This window comes from Lactuca sativa, chromosome 5, assembly GCF_002870075.4.
Source record: "Lactuca sativa cultivar Salinas chromosome 5, Lsat_Salinas_v11, whole genome shotgun sequence".
Classification (NCBI taxonomy): Eukaryota; Viridiplantae; Streptophyta; class Magnoliopsida; order Asterales; family Asteraceae; genus Lactuca; species Lactuca sativa.
In genome coordinates, this window is record NC_056627.2 from 366,097,369 (window position 1) to 366,117,163 (window position 19,795).

The following is a 19,795-nucleotide window of genomic DNA, read 5'->3' on the forward strand; positions in this document are numbered from 1 at the left end:
CCTGGGCCAACCTCTCTCGCTCCACCAGCAGAACATATCTAGAACGGAACATCTTAGAAAAATGCTCCTAAGTCACAACAGCCCTCTGCTCAAAAGAATATAAGCTAGTAACAAGTCTTCACCAATCCTTCGCTCCAGACCGAAGAAGGTTCAGAATGCACTTCACCTTTGGGTCAACTGGGCAAGAGCAAGTGAATAAACATCCCTCAACGTCAGAAAGCCACCTCATGTCTATGATCGGATCCTGAACTCCATCAAATACCAGGGGCTTTGTATTGTCAAAGTCCCTGTACTGGAATACTCTCCCAGCGCCAATCCCGGCAGCAACAACGGTTGCGGTGGCTGTAGCAGCAACAATCTTAGAAAGTGCAACATAACACTCGCCAAAGTACTCCACCATAACGGTCTTAATATACCCAAACATCTCCGGTAACTATGCCCGGAAGAGGGAAACAACCTCATCCCGAATGATCTCCCTAACCCGATCTTCAGTCAATGCTGGCCTATCTTGGAAATCACAAGAAATTTATACTTTTAAAATCAACCCAAAATCATAAATTGTTTACAAATCATGGTTTTCAACCTATTTTCCAAATATCATAGTCTCCCAAAATCATAAGCCATAAACAAGAGGATGTGTACGGTCACAACTTCGCCTTCCCATGATCATCCGAAGTACATGAAACCATAAACCAAAACTGTAAGCCAACGCTTAGTGAGTTCCCCCAAATTACCACCATATAAACATAATAACAAACAACATACATACAGAGCCTTAAGCTTGACCGAAATGTCGTACCGTCCTACAAACTATCTAGACTACTCAGAGAACCTTCAACATGACTAGACCACCTCATCGGGCCTTCAACCTATCTGGACCGTTCTTCAGGCCTTCGGCCTGAATAGTACGCCTCTCAGGCCTTCAATCTATCTGGGCCGCTCTAGGCCTCTTGGCCTTCAGTCTACACTGGTCCGCCTCAACCCAACCTCACATAACATGTCGACATACACATAACAGATAAACATATAACCAATCAGCAGAAATCAAGCAAATCTAACAGATCACTATGGCATGGAAACATCCTATATACCAGGATACAGATCTAATAGATCACTCCAACATAACATCATACGTAAACCAGGATATCAATCCAATGGGTCAACCTTGGTGCCTTCGACCCATAAGTGCAGCGAGGAAAACTCACCTCACAGTCCAAAAAATAGTTGATGAGGTTCCGACGTGTACCAGGTTACACCCAGCGTACACGGTAGTTTTCCAATCTTCCTTTTAAGAGCTTATTTCATTAAGCCTCCACGTCAAAACGTTGCTCTTAGTCCCAAAAGTCATTACAAACCATAAAGTTTCCAACTTTATAGTTCTACATGCCTAAATCAAGCCCAACAAAAAAAACCCTATCTTCTCTTAATCACTAAAGCTCTTAACAACATGCATAGGGACAACTAAGGGACCAAGATCATATTTTTATGGCTCTAGACCTGGAAAAATGTCTAAAAGGAGAAATATGGCGGTTTGACTCCTCATGTCGTGAGTTTATATGCTCACCTCGTGAGTTCAGTCAAATTAGGGTTTCTGACAGCGACATCGTCGGAAGGCCATAACTTTTGCATATGAACTTCGTTTTTGACGTTCTTTATATGCACGCGTAGGTAATTCCGAGTACTACAACTCTCTAATAGATTACAATAGCTAACTCTAAGATTATTTTAAATTACTCTTGTTATAAAGATTTTATAGTGTTCGGTTTATCATAACTTCTTCACGCGAAGCCAGATTTCAACGTTCTCTATATTTTTGGAATCGTATGGACATATACTTTGATTTATACTATAAAGTATGTATGAAAGTTCATGTTTATATTAGAATTATCATGAAATACATAGTAAGTTTACTACATTACTAGTTTTAACAAAATCACATTACATGAGTGGTATAATCACATGTGATTGTTATTGACCTATTTTTACTAGTGTTACAGCTAAGTATGTTAAGACAAGAAAACTCGACGAGTTGCTTAGCCAACTTGAATAGTTGGATAAGGTTTCATGCTTTCTAGATACTGAGTGAGCTCGGCGAGTTGATGAGATAACTCGAAAGGTTGGTTAGGTTTTTCCCGGTTTTTGGACACTGAAGAACTCGACGAGTTGCTCTGGTAACTTGGCGGGTTGTCTTGAGCTTTTCATAATCTTCTGAGATATGAAGGAACTCGACGAGTCAGTACATGCACTCGACGAGTTAGGTCAACATGGACTTGGGGTTGATATGTAGATGTATGAGGCTCTTCAGGCCATACTTGGGGTTAAAATTGAAGTTGGTGAAGGATTTTCTATCACAATTCTTAAGCATTTTGATGTGAGCGAGGATCTTGAAACTGATGATGCCAAAAAGATCAAATATTGCAATAGCAAATTGGCTGTTGCACTTTCGGTTATGAAGGAATGTTTCCTTCCTATCGTTGAACCCAGAACCAGAGTTGATATGATCCAAAATTTAGTATACAATTGCGGGTAATTTCATGTCTTTTTAAATCAATTATCCTGCCCTCATAACAGTGAAATACCAAACACTTTTTCGAAAGTACCCACGACATATCAACAATAATTTTACAACTTTTATCAATAATATATGTAGTAATAATAAAGTGGGGTTAAACGGGATGACATGACCTGCTAATATTGAATGACAAATTAAAGGTGACATGACATAATGTACAAAATCTTTGGCAGGCCGTTTGAAATTCAATTCCTCCTATCGGTATCGCTATAAGATTTTAGGGCAATAAATGTTGTTGGAAATCATCCCTTCCTTTAAACCCACCTGCAAACCCGCAGCTATCGACTCTCACATGATTTACACAGCAACCAGGAAATATGTTTTAGTCTACACTATTTATAAACTAAAACAATTAAACTGTTCAAAAAATAAACATGGAAAATAATTGCTTTTGCTAGCTGGCCTATGCATAATCTCCACTTCATATTTTGCCATGCATAATCCTTATCTCCATAACACTAGGACAAACAAGTAACTGTCTGCCCATTTGACCCGCTCCATGACCCATCAAGATTATCCAACAAATGCTACCGCAACAATGTTCGCTAAAAAAATGCTTTTTGTATTGTAAAAGGAATAAAAACTTAATACTTGTTATGATAGGGTGTTAAAAATCCTGAATCACTTTCTAAAATTAAAAAAATACAATCTTTGAGATCATCATTGACAAAGACAAATTAAGTAACATAACTGCATTTATATAGGGCCTCATATATATATTGAAAACATTTCAGGTCAAACTTCAAACCACTGAATCATGGTGGTTTCTTCACTGCAATCCTGGAGAAGGATGATGAAGTGATATCCGTAGCATCGATAAGGTTATTTCTCTAATTCAATTTTATATAAATCAAGGCAGGAGTTACGTAGTAGGTGTCATTTGAAGGGTATATATATATATATATATATATATATATATATATATATATATATATATATATATATATATATATATATATATATATATATATATATATATATATATATATATATATATATATATATCCTAATTATAGACATTTTATTTGTATGTGTTGACCACGTCAGGGTTCATGGGAAGAAGCTTGCAGAAATGCCTTTTATCGGCACACGTAAAATCTATAGGTGGCAAGGAATGTGTCGCCGCCTACTACATTCGGTTGAATCCGTACGTTTCAATTTCTCTCAATGAAAGTTACATTTGTACCGGAATTTATTTCTCATTTTGTAATTAATATATGGTGAGTAAATTAATTTTTCAGTCTAATTAATAAAGCTGTAACTGCAATGACTGAAAATATTCCAGGTTCTCTCTTTTCTTGGTGTCGAGGAGCTGGTCATTCCTGCCATTCCTAATCTTTTAGGAACATGGACAACAGTCTTCGGATTCAAGCCGCTTGAAGAATCAACAAGGCAGAACATGAAATCCATGAGTATCGTAGTCTTTCCAGGAACTTATATGCTTCAGAAACATATTCCCCAAAACCAGTCCACCAATTAATATATAGGAAGCTTGGAAGAGTAACAGGTATTTTTTTTTCTGTCCTTTGAAATATTCAATACTTGATTTGATAGATTGACTTTTATAACAGAATCAAATTATTTGAGAAGACCACAAAACTATATATTGTCTCAACAACGAGTTTAGAACACACTCTGATTTAACATTGTTAGTGTATCTGATGTTGCGACATGATCCTATAAGTGTTTGATGGAGTCTCCATCTCTTCATAAGGGATCTCTTGGAGAGACAATCTTTGACTCTACAAATATCTTCCAAACATATAACTTATATGTCAAATATCTAAATCAGCATCAAATAAATGGTAATTTTAACTTCGAAACAAACCAAGATAGTAACGGTATTTGTTTCTTTCAACGTTTTATTACCACTAGAAATACAACCACAATTTGGGGCTTGGCTACTTGGCTAACAAGGTGTTTCTAACAAAAAGGTCATGGGTTCAATCCCATGTATATACTAACTTGCCGTTTAAAAAGAAAAAGTGAAAGATCATTTTTTTTTCCGAGTAAATATGTATGCATGCAAGTGTTTGATATAGGATTAAGTCATTTTGATGCTAAATTTTTATGATTCGTGCATGAGGTTATCCTTCAAAATACCGAGTTGACTCAGCGATTAACTCACGGTTTGGCTACTCTCCTTGCAGGTAAGCTTATGTAAAGCTGTACAAGTTACTTTAGTTCAGGTGAAGAATACACAATCCATTCATGACGGTAAATAACTGTATTTCTATAGATTTTACCGGTTATAAATGGATCTTTTTATAAGTTTGACAAGAGTGTTATATACTATAATAGATGTTGACAAAAGATTTTGTTTTTCCATTTTGGATGTTAACTTTCTTATATATGCTTGGTGGATCTTTGGATACCTGTTGAAATATTTTGTTTTCCATGCAAAATTTCCCGTGGTGATGTTTGGGTATCTTAATTGACTTGTTGAGTTATTTCTGAGGACAAATTGCATTAAAATAGTAGCCCACTTATCTTTATTTATTCTTAGGACTAATTTTGTTCGGTTATCTAGAATACCAATTACTAGCTTATATGTTTTACCAACTGATGGCTTTCAGTGAGAGTGAAAGGAGAAGATAAAGGGTAATGTGTTACACCTTTTATTCCAGTAAATTTAAATTAAATGAAAGAGACTAAATCATATTGAATGGTTCGATAGTGAAATGGAGGCCCTCAATCCTCATAAACCCACGGTTTTAATTAAAAAGTTAAATAAATAATAATAGTATAACATTTTAATTAAGCTAGTTTAAAAAATTATAAAACAACCTACATTCTTTAAAAAAATATATATATTTTTTTTTAGAAAAGTTACTACATTTACATCATTTTATCTGAAAACCCATTATTTTTTTGAAGTAAAACTACTCATATTTCTAAAAAAAAAAATTCAAAATACCATTCATATTATTATTTTTTTCGAAATATATCATTTTCAAAGAATTTTTTTTAGAATACATTGTATTTTTTTTTACCGTAGAACAGACCACTAGAGTGAGATTGACTCGATTTTTCACTAAAACAAAACCGAATCAAAAATTTCGCTTTTTGACTTTAAAAACGTCAAATCATTGATGTTTTCAGTTTTTTTTGTTTTTTTTTCATGTATATCTTCATAAAAAAAATGTTGCTAAAATTTAATTAAAATGTGCAATTTCCTATAACATAATACAAGATAAGACCAGCATATACGTTGAATAACATTAGTGTCATAGATCTCAAGAAGACCCTAGAAATGAAATTCCAATGAGTGGGTAATAAATTTTTTTCTAATTTGAACATGGATATCTCCTCCAATGAAACTCATTGTAACGACCGAAAAATACAACAAATTTTAAATTTTTCAAAAACAGCTTGATTCCATTAAATCTTTACAAAAAGGTTTTCAATTCAAAACATTTAACGTATTCCCAAAATCACATTACTACAAAATCATGAGGAGCGGTACGATCACGCCTTCGCTTTGTCACGGTCTCTTGAAGAACCTGAAAAACATAAAACCACAACTGTAAGCCCGAAAGCTTAGTGAGATATCCCCAAAATACCAACCACAAATACCATACACGCATAACATGCCATAACATATCCGATCACAGAACAGCCATGCACTTCGGGTCTACTGTGTGACTGGTCCGCCGCACCGGCCTACAGTCCACCTGGTCCACCCTCTGAGTCTATCCACATACATCGAGTCTGCAGTGCGATTGGTCTGCCCGCTCCCGGGCCTTCAATCCACCTAGTCCACTCTCTAAGTCTACAGTATGACTGGTCTGCCCGCACCGGGCCTTCAGTCTATCTGGTCCACTCTCCGAGCCTTCGGCACGTCTGGTCCGCCCTTTCGGGCCTACAGCCTATCCTGACCGCTCGCTGGGCCTTCGGGACAATCAGTCCGCCCTAGGTATCTTGGCCTACAGCACACAGCAGGACCCGCCTCAACCCAACTCCAGTCCAAACAACCATGTGCACATATACATACAATCATATATCAATTCATAGTCAACAAGCAGATCAAACAGATCACATAGCATATCATCATCCTAACTAGGATACCGACCTAACAGGTCACTAGCATAGCATCTCCTTATCTCTCAGGATACCGATCTCAATCAGGTCTCTAACATATACCACCCTAGCTCTCAGGATGCAAACATATCACAGCAACAACATAACAACTACCCGGATCTCAATCCGATAAGGGCCGGCCTTGGTGCCGTAGACCCTGTTAATATAGTGAGGATAACTCACCTCGAAACTGTCGGCTGAAAGGATAAGATCCCGCTGCTCCAAGCTCTGATACGAACTCCTCCACTGAACACCAACACACTCAACTCAATAAATACCCTTAATTACCAAAATACCCCTGAAAGACAACTGGTTAACCTTTGGACAAGGTCAAAGTCAACCCCTGACTGACTCTACTCGCCGAGTCAACCCGATGACTCGCCGAGTCCCCATACTCAGAACTTCCCTCAATCCGCGACCTAACTCGCCGAGTCACCCCGAGACTCGTCGAGTCCAACAACTCTGAGTCCACTCGTCCATAACTCACCGAGTCATCCCTTGACTCGCCAATTCTTGACTCAACCAGAAAATATTGGGACTCTTCAACAATACTCGCCGAGTCCAAGAACAGACTCGCCGAGTCTAAGGCTATCTTCAACCTACTCGGCGAGTTGTTCATATAACTCGCCGAGTTCCAGGCTATCTTCATCCAACTTGCCGAGTTGTTCTTCCAACTCGTCGAGTTCCAGCTCATCTTCAAGCAACTCGTCGAGTACACCCATGTGACTCGCCGAGTACCACCGGTCTGAATCCATACAGAAGCATTCCAGGCCATGCAGTTGATCCAAAACATAGATCTAGCCTCCTACAACTCATCCATCACGTAAAGTGGCAAACTTTACGTGATTCCAAAGAGATCTATGCATTTTGCACATTAGGGCTAAGGTTTGGGACATGATAGCTTCATCCAACACTCAACACAGGGACTTTCATGCATTCCAACTCTTCTCCATTCCAGATCTGAGATAGCAACCTCAGATCTAACCTCTAAACTCCAATACATCCAAAGATATGATCTCTAATACCCCCAAAATGATGCATCTAGGAAATAGCAACTCAAAAACGAGATATTACCTCAAAAGAACGCCCCAACTGCAATGAAACTCAATTCCAAGCAAAGCCCCTTGCTCCAAGCCTCTTCTCCTCTAAGATCTCTTCAACAACCACCTCTCCAAGCTCCAATTTGCTCAACAATGGGGTTTCTCCACGAAATTAGGGTTTCTGGGACTCAAGGGGTGATAAAGAGGCTGGGAAGGAAACATAATGTTCTTTATATAGGGCTCAACCTCGAGAATTAGGGTTTTCTCCACTCAGTACCCACTCGCCGAGTCCATCTTATTGACTCGCCGAGTCGGCTACTTAACAAGTGACCAAATCGCGACTCTACTCGCCGAGTCCATCCATGGACTCGCCGAGTCACTCTTTCCCAATTTACTCTTTTAGCCCTTCAACTCTACTCTTGATATTTCGGGATGTTACACTCATATCCATAATCATCTGCAAAATATCTTCGTCAAAAGCTCACCATCAACATCAATTTACCAAATACTTCCTTTGATATCTCTTATTGGACATCATCAGCAACATAAAATTCTATCTTGCCATCAATAACCTTAGTAGCGGAAATGATACTAAGTAACAAAGAAAAATAAACATTTTTATACTCAGACATTGCATAGAACAAATTCAAATCCTTGATGTATTCAAAAATGATCTCCACCTTCACATTCTGTTGAACTTAGTGAAGTGTAGCATTGCATGGTACAATATTAGTAAAAATAGGTTTTGCAAACATTGATGTTGGAGAGTACTCCATTGTTTCTTATTGAGTCCCGTTTTCCATGTAATGAATATGAATAGAGGATTTGATTAAGGATTAATAGAAACGATTTAACAAGTAAGGATGAAAAAAAATAGGTTTTTTGATTGAGTGTCTTTGTGGCGGTTTTCTTATGGAGTGTGTGTGGGAAATTAAAAAAAGAAGCTGATTGGAGATAAAATATGTCCACATATCATCACTTTATTGCATCCTTAAAACCCTAAAATACAATCAAAGAATTAGGTGCAAAAGACGTCATCATTTTATTGCATCCTTAAAACCCTAAAATACAATCAAATAATTAGGTGCAAAATATAAAATCACTGACTAGTTATGTTTCGTGGCAAAGACATGTTCTATTCTCATTATAACAAAATTTAAAAAAAAAATCGATGAAAATATCGAAACCTTATGGTACATGAAAACCATATAATATATTCGGTGCTACAAAACAAACTTCAGCCATTATGCTTTATATATGAAAATATAAACATAGACAACATCTACATTATAAGCTAATATATTATTACACATTATAACCAAGCCTATTATAATACACACACACCAAATATGCACAAAGGCGATAGAAAATTAAAGTATACTAATTATTATCCTTCTTTGAAACGGACATCTTCTTATATGAACTAATGCATCCATTTCCTTTCCTTACAACAACTAATGCAATGTTTTACCCTTCGATTTAATCCAGTGTAATGCAACGCTCTCACAAGTATTTGCATAAACAACACCTATAGAACCAAACTGCACAAAAAACAAATTAAATCTCATTTAATAACATATAGCATATAACATGAAGAAGCATACATTTCACTATTCGAAACTAGCTCTATATATTGAACTTATATTTAACTGGTGGGGTATGGAGACCCCGTCCATAACCAATTTTCACCCCTAAGTCACCTTGTTTTACACCCAAGTTTGATGCCAATTTGAATAAAAAGAGTGAATTTTATGTCAATAACCTACTTTGATTTTGTATACCCCAACATGAAACAACAACCATACCCATATAGTCACTCTAAGATACCATATTTATATACACAAAGAAGACTGGTTACAATGCAGTTAGAAGATCAAAAACTGCCATTAAACAACCAACTCGTAACCGCAACCAACAAAGAGCCAACCCCAAATGTCATGTCATAAAACAAAGGCATACCAAAGACTATTATTCCTAAATCAAACTCAATTAGGCACCGCCACATAATCTAGAAATCCTCTTTTTGCGACAAATCAATGATAATCGACTTAAGTTATATATGATATAGATGTGTTTTTGTTAAATTCTAGCAACATTTTTAATAAAGAAACCAATTAAAATAAAACTAAAAAAGGGGAGAGAGAGAGAGAGAGAGAGAGAGAGAGAGAGACCAAAAATCGATGGTTTGGTATTTTTGAAGTTAAAAAGAAAAATTTTGATTCAGATTTGGTTTTTGTTAAAAAAAAACCATTTTTACCCCTAATTGTCAACAAACTTTATTCAATTGTCATAAATTCGTTGTATTCTAAAGAAATGATTTTCTTAAAAATGTAAAACTCTTAGAAATATGGGTGTTTTCTAAAGAAAAAAACAATGTTTTTTTGGATAAAATAGTGAAAATATAGTAGTTTTAAATAAATAAAAAAAACTTCCCATAAAAATTACAAGAAAGTTTACTCTACTACCATTCGCTACATAGTAATACATGTTATGTATGATTGTTCTTGTGTACAATATATATATATATATATATATATATATATATATATATATATATATATATATATATATATATATATATATATATATATATATATATAGTCAAGATCAAATAAGAAGGAAATTTTTGGTAGGAAGGTAAGAAGTTTTTTTTCTACATATTTTTTTCGCGAACAAGCAAAATGAATCATTAGATGATTCATTTGTAAGATGATTCACAAGAAAAAATTCTCAAAAAAACATCTCGATGATTCATTTATACAATGATTTTGTTGTTATTCACTAAAATTGTCACAAAAGTGAATTTTTTTTCTTAATTTACTTAAAAATGAATCATAAAGATGTTTTTTTGGGAATTTTTTCTTGTGAATCATCTTACAAATGAATCTTCTAGTGATTCATTTTTTTGGTTCGTCAAAAAAATATATAGAAAAAAGACTTCTTACCTTCCTACCAAAAAAAAATTTCTTACCGTATATATATATATATATATATATATATATATATATATATATATATATATATATATATATATATATATATATATATATATATATATATATATATATATATATATATACACACACACTAGATATATAACCACAATTTGGGGCTTGGCTACTTGGCTAACAAAGTGTTTCTAACAAAAAGGTCATGGGTTCAATCCCATGTATATACTCAGCGGCGGACCTATTAAGGGCCTTTGGGGTCCCGGGCCACTGCTCAATTTCCGGCACGCAGTGTAAATTTTTTATTTATTTTTTTTTTTATTTATTTTTTTTTTTTCTATTAGGTGCACCCGCTTGAAGTACGAGGGACATCCCTACTAAAACAGTCTGTGTCCGCCACTGTATATACTAACTTGCCGTTTAAAAAGAAAAAGTGAAAGATCTTTTTTTTCCGAGTAAATATGTATGCATGCAAGTGTTTGATATAGGATTAAGTCATTTTGATGCTAAATTTTTATGATTGGTGCACGAGGTTATCCTTCAAAATACCGAGTTGACTCAGCGATTAACTCACGGTTTGGCTACTCTCCTTGCAGGTAAGCTTATGTAAAGCTGTACAAGTTACTTTAGTTCAGGTGAAGAATACACAATCCATTCATGACGGTAAATAACTGTATTTCTATAGATTTTACCGGTGATAAATGGATCTTTTTATAAGTTTGACAAGAGTGTTATATACTATAATAGATGTTGACAAAAGATTTTGTTTTTCCATTTTGGATGTTAACTTTCTTATATATGCTTGGTGGATCATTGGATATCTGTTGAAATATTTTGTTTTCCATGCAAAATTTCTCGTGGCTATGTTTGGGTATCTTAATTGACTTGTTGAGTTATTTCTGAGAACAAATTGCATTCAAATAGTAGCCCACTTATCTTTATTTATTCTTAGGACTAATTTTGTTTGGTTATCTAGAATATCAATTACTAGCTTATATGTTTTACCAACTAATCGCTTTCAGTGAGAGTCAAAGGAAAAGATAAAGGGTGATGTGTTAAACCAGCTTTTATTTCAGTAAATTTAAATTAAATGAAAGAGACTAAATCATATTTAATGGTTCGATAGTGAAATGGAGGCCCTCAATCCTCATAAACCCACAGTTTTAATTAAAAAGTTAAATAAATAATAATAGTTTAACATTTTAATTAAGCTAGTTTAAAAAAATATAAAACAACCTACATTCTGTGATTAAAAAAAGAGATGTTTTTTAGAAAAGTTACTACATTTACATCATTTTATCTGAAAACCCATTATTTCTAAAAAAAAAATTCAAAATACCTTTCTTATTATTATTTTTTTCGAAATATATCATTTTCAAAGAATTTGTTTAAAATACATTGTACTTTTTTTTTACCGTAGAACAGACCACTAGAGTGAGATTGACTCGGTTTTTCACTATAACAAAAACAAATCAAAAATTTTGCTTTTTGACTTTAAAAACGCCAAATCATTGATGTATTCAGTTTTATTTTTGTTTTTTTTCCATGTATATCTTCATAAAAAATGTTGCTAAAATTTAATTAAAATGTGCAATTTCCTATAACACAATACAAGATAAGACCAACATATACATTGAATAACATTAGTGTCATAGATCTCAAGAAGACCCTAGAAATGAAATTCCAATGAGCTGGTAGTAAATTTTTTTCTAATTTGAACATGGATTTCTCCTCCAATGAAACTCATATCCATAATCGTCTGCAAAATATTTTCGTCAAAAACTCACCATCAACATCAATATACCAAATACTTCCTTTGATATCTCTTATTGGCAATCATCTGCAAAATAAAATTCTATCTTGCCATCTACCTTAGTAGTGGAAATGATACTAAGTAACAATGAAAAATAAACGTTTTTATACTCAGATATATCATAGAACAAATTCAAATCCTTGACATATTCAAAAATGATCTCCACCTTCACATTCTGTTGAATTTAGTGAAGTGTAGCATTGCTAGGTACAATATTAGTAAAAATAGGTTTTGCAAACATTGATGTTGGAGAGTACTCCATTGTTTCTTATTGAGTTCCTTTTTCCATGTAATGAATATGAATAGAGGATTTGATTAAGGATTAATAGCAAAAGATTTAAGAAGTAAGCATGAAAAAAAGTAGGGTTTGCAATTGTATAGAGTTGCGTTGGTTTTCTTAAGGAGTATGTGTGAGAAATTCAAAAAAAAAAAAGTTGGTTGGAGATAAAATATGTACACATGTCATCACTTTATTGCATCCTTAAAATCCTAAAAATACAATCAAAGAATTAGGTGCAAAAGACGTCATCATTTTATTGCATCCTAAAAAAACCCTAAAATACAATCAAAGAATTAGGTGCAAAAGACAAAATCAATGACTAGTTATGTTTGGTGGCAAAGACATGTTCTATTCTCATCAACAAAAAAAATCGATGAAAATATCGAAACCTTATGGTATATGAAAATCATATAATATATTCGATGCTACAAAACGAACTTCAGCCATTATGCTTTGTATATGAAAATATAACCATAGATAACATTTACATTATAAGGTAATATATTATTACGCACTATAACCCAACCTATAAAAACATACATACACACACACTAGATATACACGAAGACAATAGAAAATTAAAGTATACTAATTATTTTCCTTCTTTGAAATGGACATCTTCTTATATGAACTTACGCATCCACTTCCTTTCCCCACAACAACCAATGCAATGTTTTCCCCTTCGATCCAATCCAATGTCATGCAACGTTCTCACAAGTATTTGCATAAACAACACTTGTAATATCCATGAAAATCACAAGAAATTTAAACTTTAAAATCAACACAAAATGATAAATTGTTTACAAATCATGGTTTTCAAAATATTTTCCAAATATCATAGTCTCCCAAAATCATAAGCCATAAACAAGAGGATGTGTACGGTCACGCCTTCGCCTTCTCGCGATCATCCGAAGTACCTGAAACCATAAACCAAAACTGTAAGACAACGCTTAATGAATTCCCAATAAGTACCACCATATAAACATAATAACAACACCATTCCGCTAAATGGGCATTACGCCCAACGTACTAAACCATTACGCCTGACATAACAACGATTGTCCCAAATTTACAAAATTGCCACTATGGACCAGTTTTGCAATCTTTTCCATATACAAGGGCTAGAATAAAATATTCAACATCCTTAGGGTTGCATTCAAAAGTACCTCAATATCAGGATGTTACAATTCTCCCCCACTTGAACTAGACTTCGTCCTCGAAGTAGGCCGTCGCGAACAAGTCAAAATAATGTTCCCGCATCTCAGTCTCCGGCTCCCAGGTTCACTTGAAGCCCCTCCGATGCTGCCACTGAACCTTTACCAAAGGTATTTCCTTGGTGCGTCGGACCTTCATCTTCCTTTCCAAAACAGATATCGACCTCTCGATATAATTCAGGCGCTCATCGACCTGAATGTCATCCAAAGGAACCACTGTCTCGATGTCCAACACATACTTCCGTAACTGAGAGACATGGAAAGTGTTGTGTATCTAATTGAGCTCGCTCGGTAAATCCTACCGATAAGCCATCCTGCCTATTCTGGCAATCACATAGAAAGGTCAAATATACCGAGGACCCAATTTCCCCCTCTTCTTAAAGCGTATGACATCCTTCTATGGGGAGACCTTTAGGAGTACTATATCACCGACCTTAAACTCCAACTCTGATCGGCGCCCATCGACATAGCTCTTCTGCCTACTCTGAGCGGTTGGTAGTCTCTGCTTGATCTGTTGAATAAGCTTCGTGGTCTAAAGGAATACTTCGGTCATTTCCATGACCATATGTCCAACTTCTCCCCAACAAACCGGGGTATAACATCTCTGACCATAAAAGAGCTTAAATGGTGGAGAACCAATGTTGTAGTGATAGTTGTTTTTGGATGAGAACTCCGTAAAAGGTAGGTAGCAATCCCAACTCCCACCAAAATCAATGATGCAAACCCGCAACATATCCTCAAGGGTCTAGATGGTCTATTTTCTTTGACTGTTGGTATGCGGAGGATAAATGGTGCTGAAATGTAACCTTGTGCCTATTTCCTCATGGAAATTCTGCTAAAATCGAGATACGAACCGAACATCTCGATCTGAAACAATGTAACCGGAACCCTATGACGATCAATGATCTCCCGGACATAAATATCGGCCAATTTTTCGGTCGAAGAACTCTCCCGGATAGCCTAAAAGTGGGCACTCTTGATCAATCAATCCACTATGACCCATATAGTATCAAAACCCTTGGCCGTCTTCGGCAACTTGGTGATAAAATCCATGGTGATTTGTTCCCACTTCTACATGGGAACCTTTAGAGGCTGCAGCTTGCCATGCGGCCTCTGATTCTCAGCCTTAACCATCATGCAGGTCAAGCACCTCTCGACATACCAGAATATCTCCCTCTTCATAATGGCCACCGGAAACTCAATCTTAAATCCTGATACATCTTGGTGGCTCCTGTGTGTATAGAAAAACGAGACTTATGAGCCTCCTCTAGCACAATCTGCCTGATCCCACCAGAAACTGGAACCCAAACCCGACCACACTGAGTCAATAAACCTCGACTATCAATGACAAGCTTGTCGATCTCACCCATGATCCTCTCATGTTTCCAATTATCTTTCTGAACTCCCTCTGCCTGTGCCTCTCTAATCAATCCCAAAAGTAGAGAATCAACGGATATCCTCATACACATCTCCCCAACTGAAGACCCAACCGACTTGTGGCTCAATGCATTCGCTACTACATTTGCTTTACCCGAATAGTAAAGGATATTGTAGTTATAATGCTTGACTACGTCCAACCATTTGTGTTGCCTCATGTTTAGGTTCGGCTGATCTATAAGATATCTCAAACTCTTTTGAGCCATGTACATAGTAGAACAGACCACATAAATATAATGTCTCTAAATCATGAGGGCAAACACCACTGCCCCAACTCCAGATCATGCATGGGATATCGCGTCTCATGCAGCTTCAGTTGCCGTGAAGCATAAGCGATCACTCGTCCTCTATGCATAAGGACCACCCCCAACCCGGTGATGGATACATCACATAACACTAAAAAAATCATCAACTCCCTCCAATAGGTTCAATATCGGGGCCTCACATAAGCTCTGTCAAAGAGTCTCAAACGCCGACTACTACTCAGGGCCCCACCAGAAATCCACTATGTTCCTCGTGAGACGAGTGAAGGGTACCGCAATCTTGGAGAAATCCTGAATAAACCTCCGATACTACCCTGCCAAACCCAAGAAACTCCTGATCTCTGTAGGAGATTTCGGAACCTCCTATTGCATCACCGCCTTGATCATGGCCGGATTGACCAAAATCTCATCCTGGTTAACGAGGTCCCCGAGGAACTGGACCTCTCGTAACCAAAACTCACACTTCGAGAACTTGGCATAAATTTGTTCCCATCTCAAAACTCCCAGAGGCTCCCGAAGGTGCTCCTCATGTTGCTCTTGTTGGATATAATGTCTAAGTCCATAACTATATTTGGTATATACTTGACCCGACCCGGCATGGTCCATTTGGGTTGCACTTCACCCGAACAATTTATGGACAATATTTGAGAATAGTACAAGTTATGATTTATTAATATATTATAAGTTCTAATATATTAATATAAGATCATATTATTTAATTAGTAGTGATCTATAATTAATCTAGGATTAATTTAGTGATCAAAGATATTACTAATTAAATATGGGCTTTTATATTTATATAGTGTGGGCTTATGCTTATTTGGAATGGGCTAGGCTTGGATGGAGAAGTCTATGGATACTCCATGGAGCTTTAACCCATGGATCTCATGGAAATGAAGAGACATGGGTATTAGGGTTTACATGGATGTAACCCTAATCCACCACACTATATAAAGGAGGTCTTGGTTCTTGAAATCACTACTAGTTGACACATGTTGAGGTGAGGGCCGATTTCAAGAGAAGTGGTGACTATTCTCTCAAAGTTCCAAGTTTGTGGTGATTTGTGACTTTCATTTGAGGCATCCACACTACTGGTGCTAGGCTCTAAAACTCCAAGCAATAAACTACAACTACAAGGTAAGTGTTTCTACTAGCTTTATTTGATTCAAGTTCCCCATGCCATGCTAGTTAGGATATAAGCCTTGGAAAAAATAATTATTTGCATGTATCTTAGACAAACATAGATCCAAGGTTTATTAGGGTTGCATGTACACTTAGGAAGTGTTAGAATGCTCAAAACCCATCAGTGGTATCAGAGCCTAGGCTTGTTTGTTTGATACTTGATGCAATATGCTTGAAAAAGTCGAAATCTTGTTGTCTGGTTGATGGACTCGCCGAGTCCATGGGGGGACTCGCCGAGTCCTCTTGTATCTTCAACCTACTCGCCGAGTAGGTTCATGCACTCGGCGAGTAGGGTCGACAGAGTGCAGTTTTTCGACTTTAGTTGCTGGAAATGGATTAGAAACATTACCCTAAACTGTTTTGGTACTTGAAAACTTGTTTTAGAAGGTGTAATGGCTTTTCTAACTCATTTACAACAACTAGTTATCAAAATTACAAAGATTAAGTGTGATTTTGATATATGAAAGTGTTCGTGTTCATGATCTTGTTCTTATGATGTTTAGATGATCGTAGGAATTATTTGTAACCTATGTGGTAGATTAATTCTTGATCATAATGTTATTTAATGGAGTCCATAACTTGTCCTCAAGTTATGGAAAACCAAAAGTCTCTTGGATTGAAAACCATTAAAAGAACACAAGAGTTAGAAAAGTGAAGAGTCTTCATTTTATTACTCTATTAAACTCATAAGTTACAAGATATGAAAAGTTTTGAAAGTTTACAAAACTTGCCCTCAAGTTTTGGAACAAGTAAAGTCAAGTTAAAACTTTAGTTCCAACCCTTAGAATTTTAAAAGTTAAAATTCAACCCTTATACTTATATTATTATGATTTAATAATTATATATATATATATATATATATATATATATATATATATATGTATAAGAACAAAGTCGTCTTACCGCTATTACGCCTCATTCACGAAGCCGGTCTATAAGGTGGGTATAAAGTTGTTGCCTATAAAATGGTGACTTAATGGGTGTCCACTCTCACCCACCGCTTGCTTGACTGGTGGATGGTCGTTAGCCGAACGGGTAAGACAAGGACTTATAAATTCTCATTTAAAGTATGATGAATATTATAAAGTAACTAAATGTTTTATTAAATTCCCAATCTTAGTTACTTTAGGAAAAAAATGTGAATAAGGTGCTAATCCATGAAATCACACTTTACACTTTGATTAAGTCGTTGGTGGAGCGCGTGTGGTTAACCGGCACACTAACTTGGACTTAACAAGGTAGGTAAAAGGTGACTTAGGGTTTACTATAGTATCGATGGAGCGTGTGTGGTTTACCGGCACATCGATTGAGTGATAAACCTTACGGGTACCAAGTGATTTGCATGGTTACTTCACACCTCGTTTTGTGATCCTCGGCATCCCAGTCACAAAACTTGGAGGACACACTCGAGATTGAAACATGCCTTTGAAAAGTTCATTGAATCTCAAAGAATCTAGGAATTTCTAAGAACCAATCAAAAACCTAATACTTAAATATTTCGGTTTTCGTGGTGGAAATTGGTGAATCGTCATTCACCTACCTTTCAAATATGGTATAGCTTAGATTACGACATACCTCTTCTAAGTTATATTATATTGTGATTGGATCCTAGGCTTAATATCACATTTGGGTGTTTTATTAAGGACTCTCTTATATCTAAACTAATCTTGTTCTCTTCTTTTCAGATGTCTTCAAACAATGCTGCTTCTGGCTCTAATCCTAATGGCTCCTTTACCCTTATGAACTTGTGTGGGAAAGTCACCTTTGATGGATCCAACTTCAATGAGTGGATCAGAAACATCTGGATGATTACCCGCTACGAGGACAAAGAATATGTCCTTGACAAGGAGCTTAAGGAGATTGATGAGACCACTGCAACTCCTCAGGAGATCACTGAATTTCGGGCACATGAAAGGGATGCTACGAAAGTGGCTTGCATCATGATGGCCACGATGACAGCGGAACTCCAAAAGTCTTATGAGGATTTCTACCCTTATGAAATGCACCAAGATTTGATGGAAAGATACCATCAAAGTGCAAGACAAGAAAGGTATGAAATCATCTGCTCCATGATAACAACCATGATGAAGGACGGGGAATCCGTCACGAGCCACATGCAGAAAATGCAAAGGTATGTGGATCGTTTGCTGAAGCTTAATGTGAACTTCCCTGAGGATCTTGCAATAGATATCATTTTGCACTCCTTACCATCATGCTATGATCAATTCCGCATGACATATCACATGAATAAGGAAGAGGTCACACTCAGCAAACTTCAGGGACTTCTCAAGACCGCAGAATCAGGTCTTAAGGGGAAGTCGATTGCTATCACTCCTACTCCAAACTCAACTCTGGTTTTGGCAATTGGGAAAAGTCGATGGAGGAAGAGAAAGAGATCCTCGAAGGGTACCAAGGCTCGGACCCTTGATGGCTCTTCTTCAAGTGGAACCAAGAAAGGTTTCGTCACTCCTTCTTATGACCCAAAAGAGGCTGAATGCTTCTATTGCCATGAAAAATCTCATTGGAAGCGGAACTGCCCAAAGTACCAGCAGGATGTGAAGGATGGGAAAGTCAAACCCAACCATGCAGGTACTTACACTATCATTTCTAATAACTCACCCCATTCTAAATCTTGGGTCCTTGATACCGGTTGTGGTATTCATATTTGTTGTGACTTGCAGGGACTAAGAAGAAGTGAGGATGTGGAGCAAGGAAGAATAAACTTGATCATCGGGAATAGGAAAGCTTCACCTGTCACCAAGATTGGAGTTTATACTTTATCGCTAAGTAGTGGGTTTAATTTAGATTTGAATAAATGTTGTTATTCGCCAGGAATGGCAAGAAATATTATTTCCTTTCATGCTTTGTACAAACAAGGGTTTACCTTTTCATTTAATAATGAAGTTGGTTCTATTGATGTTTTCTATAATAATGTTTTTTATTTTAAAGCATTACCTTGTGATGGT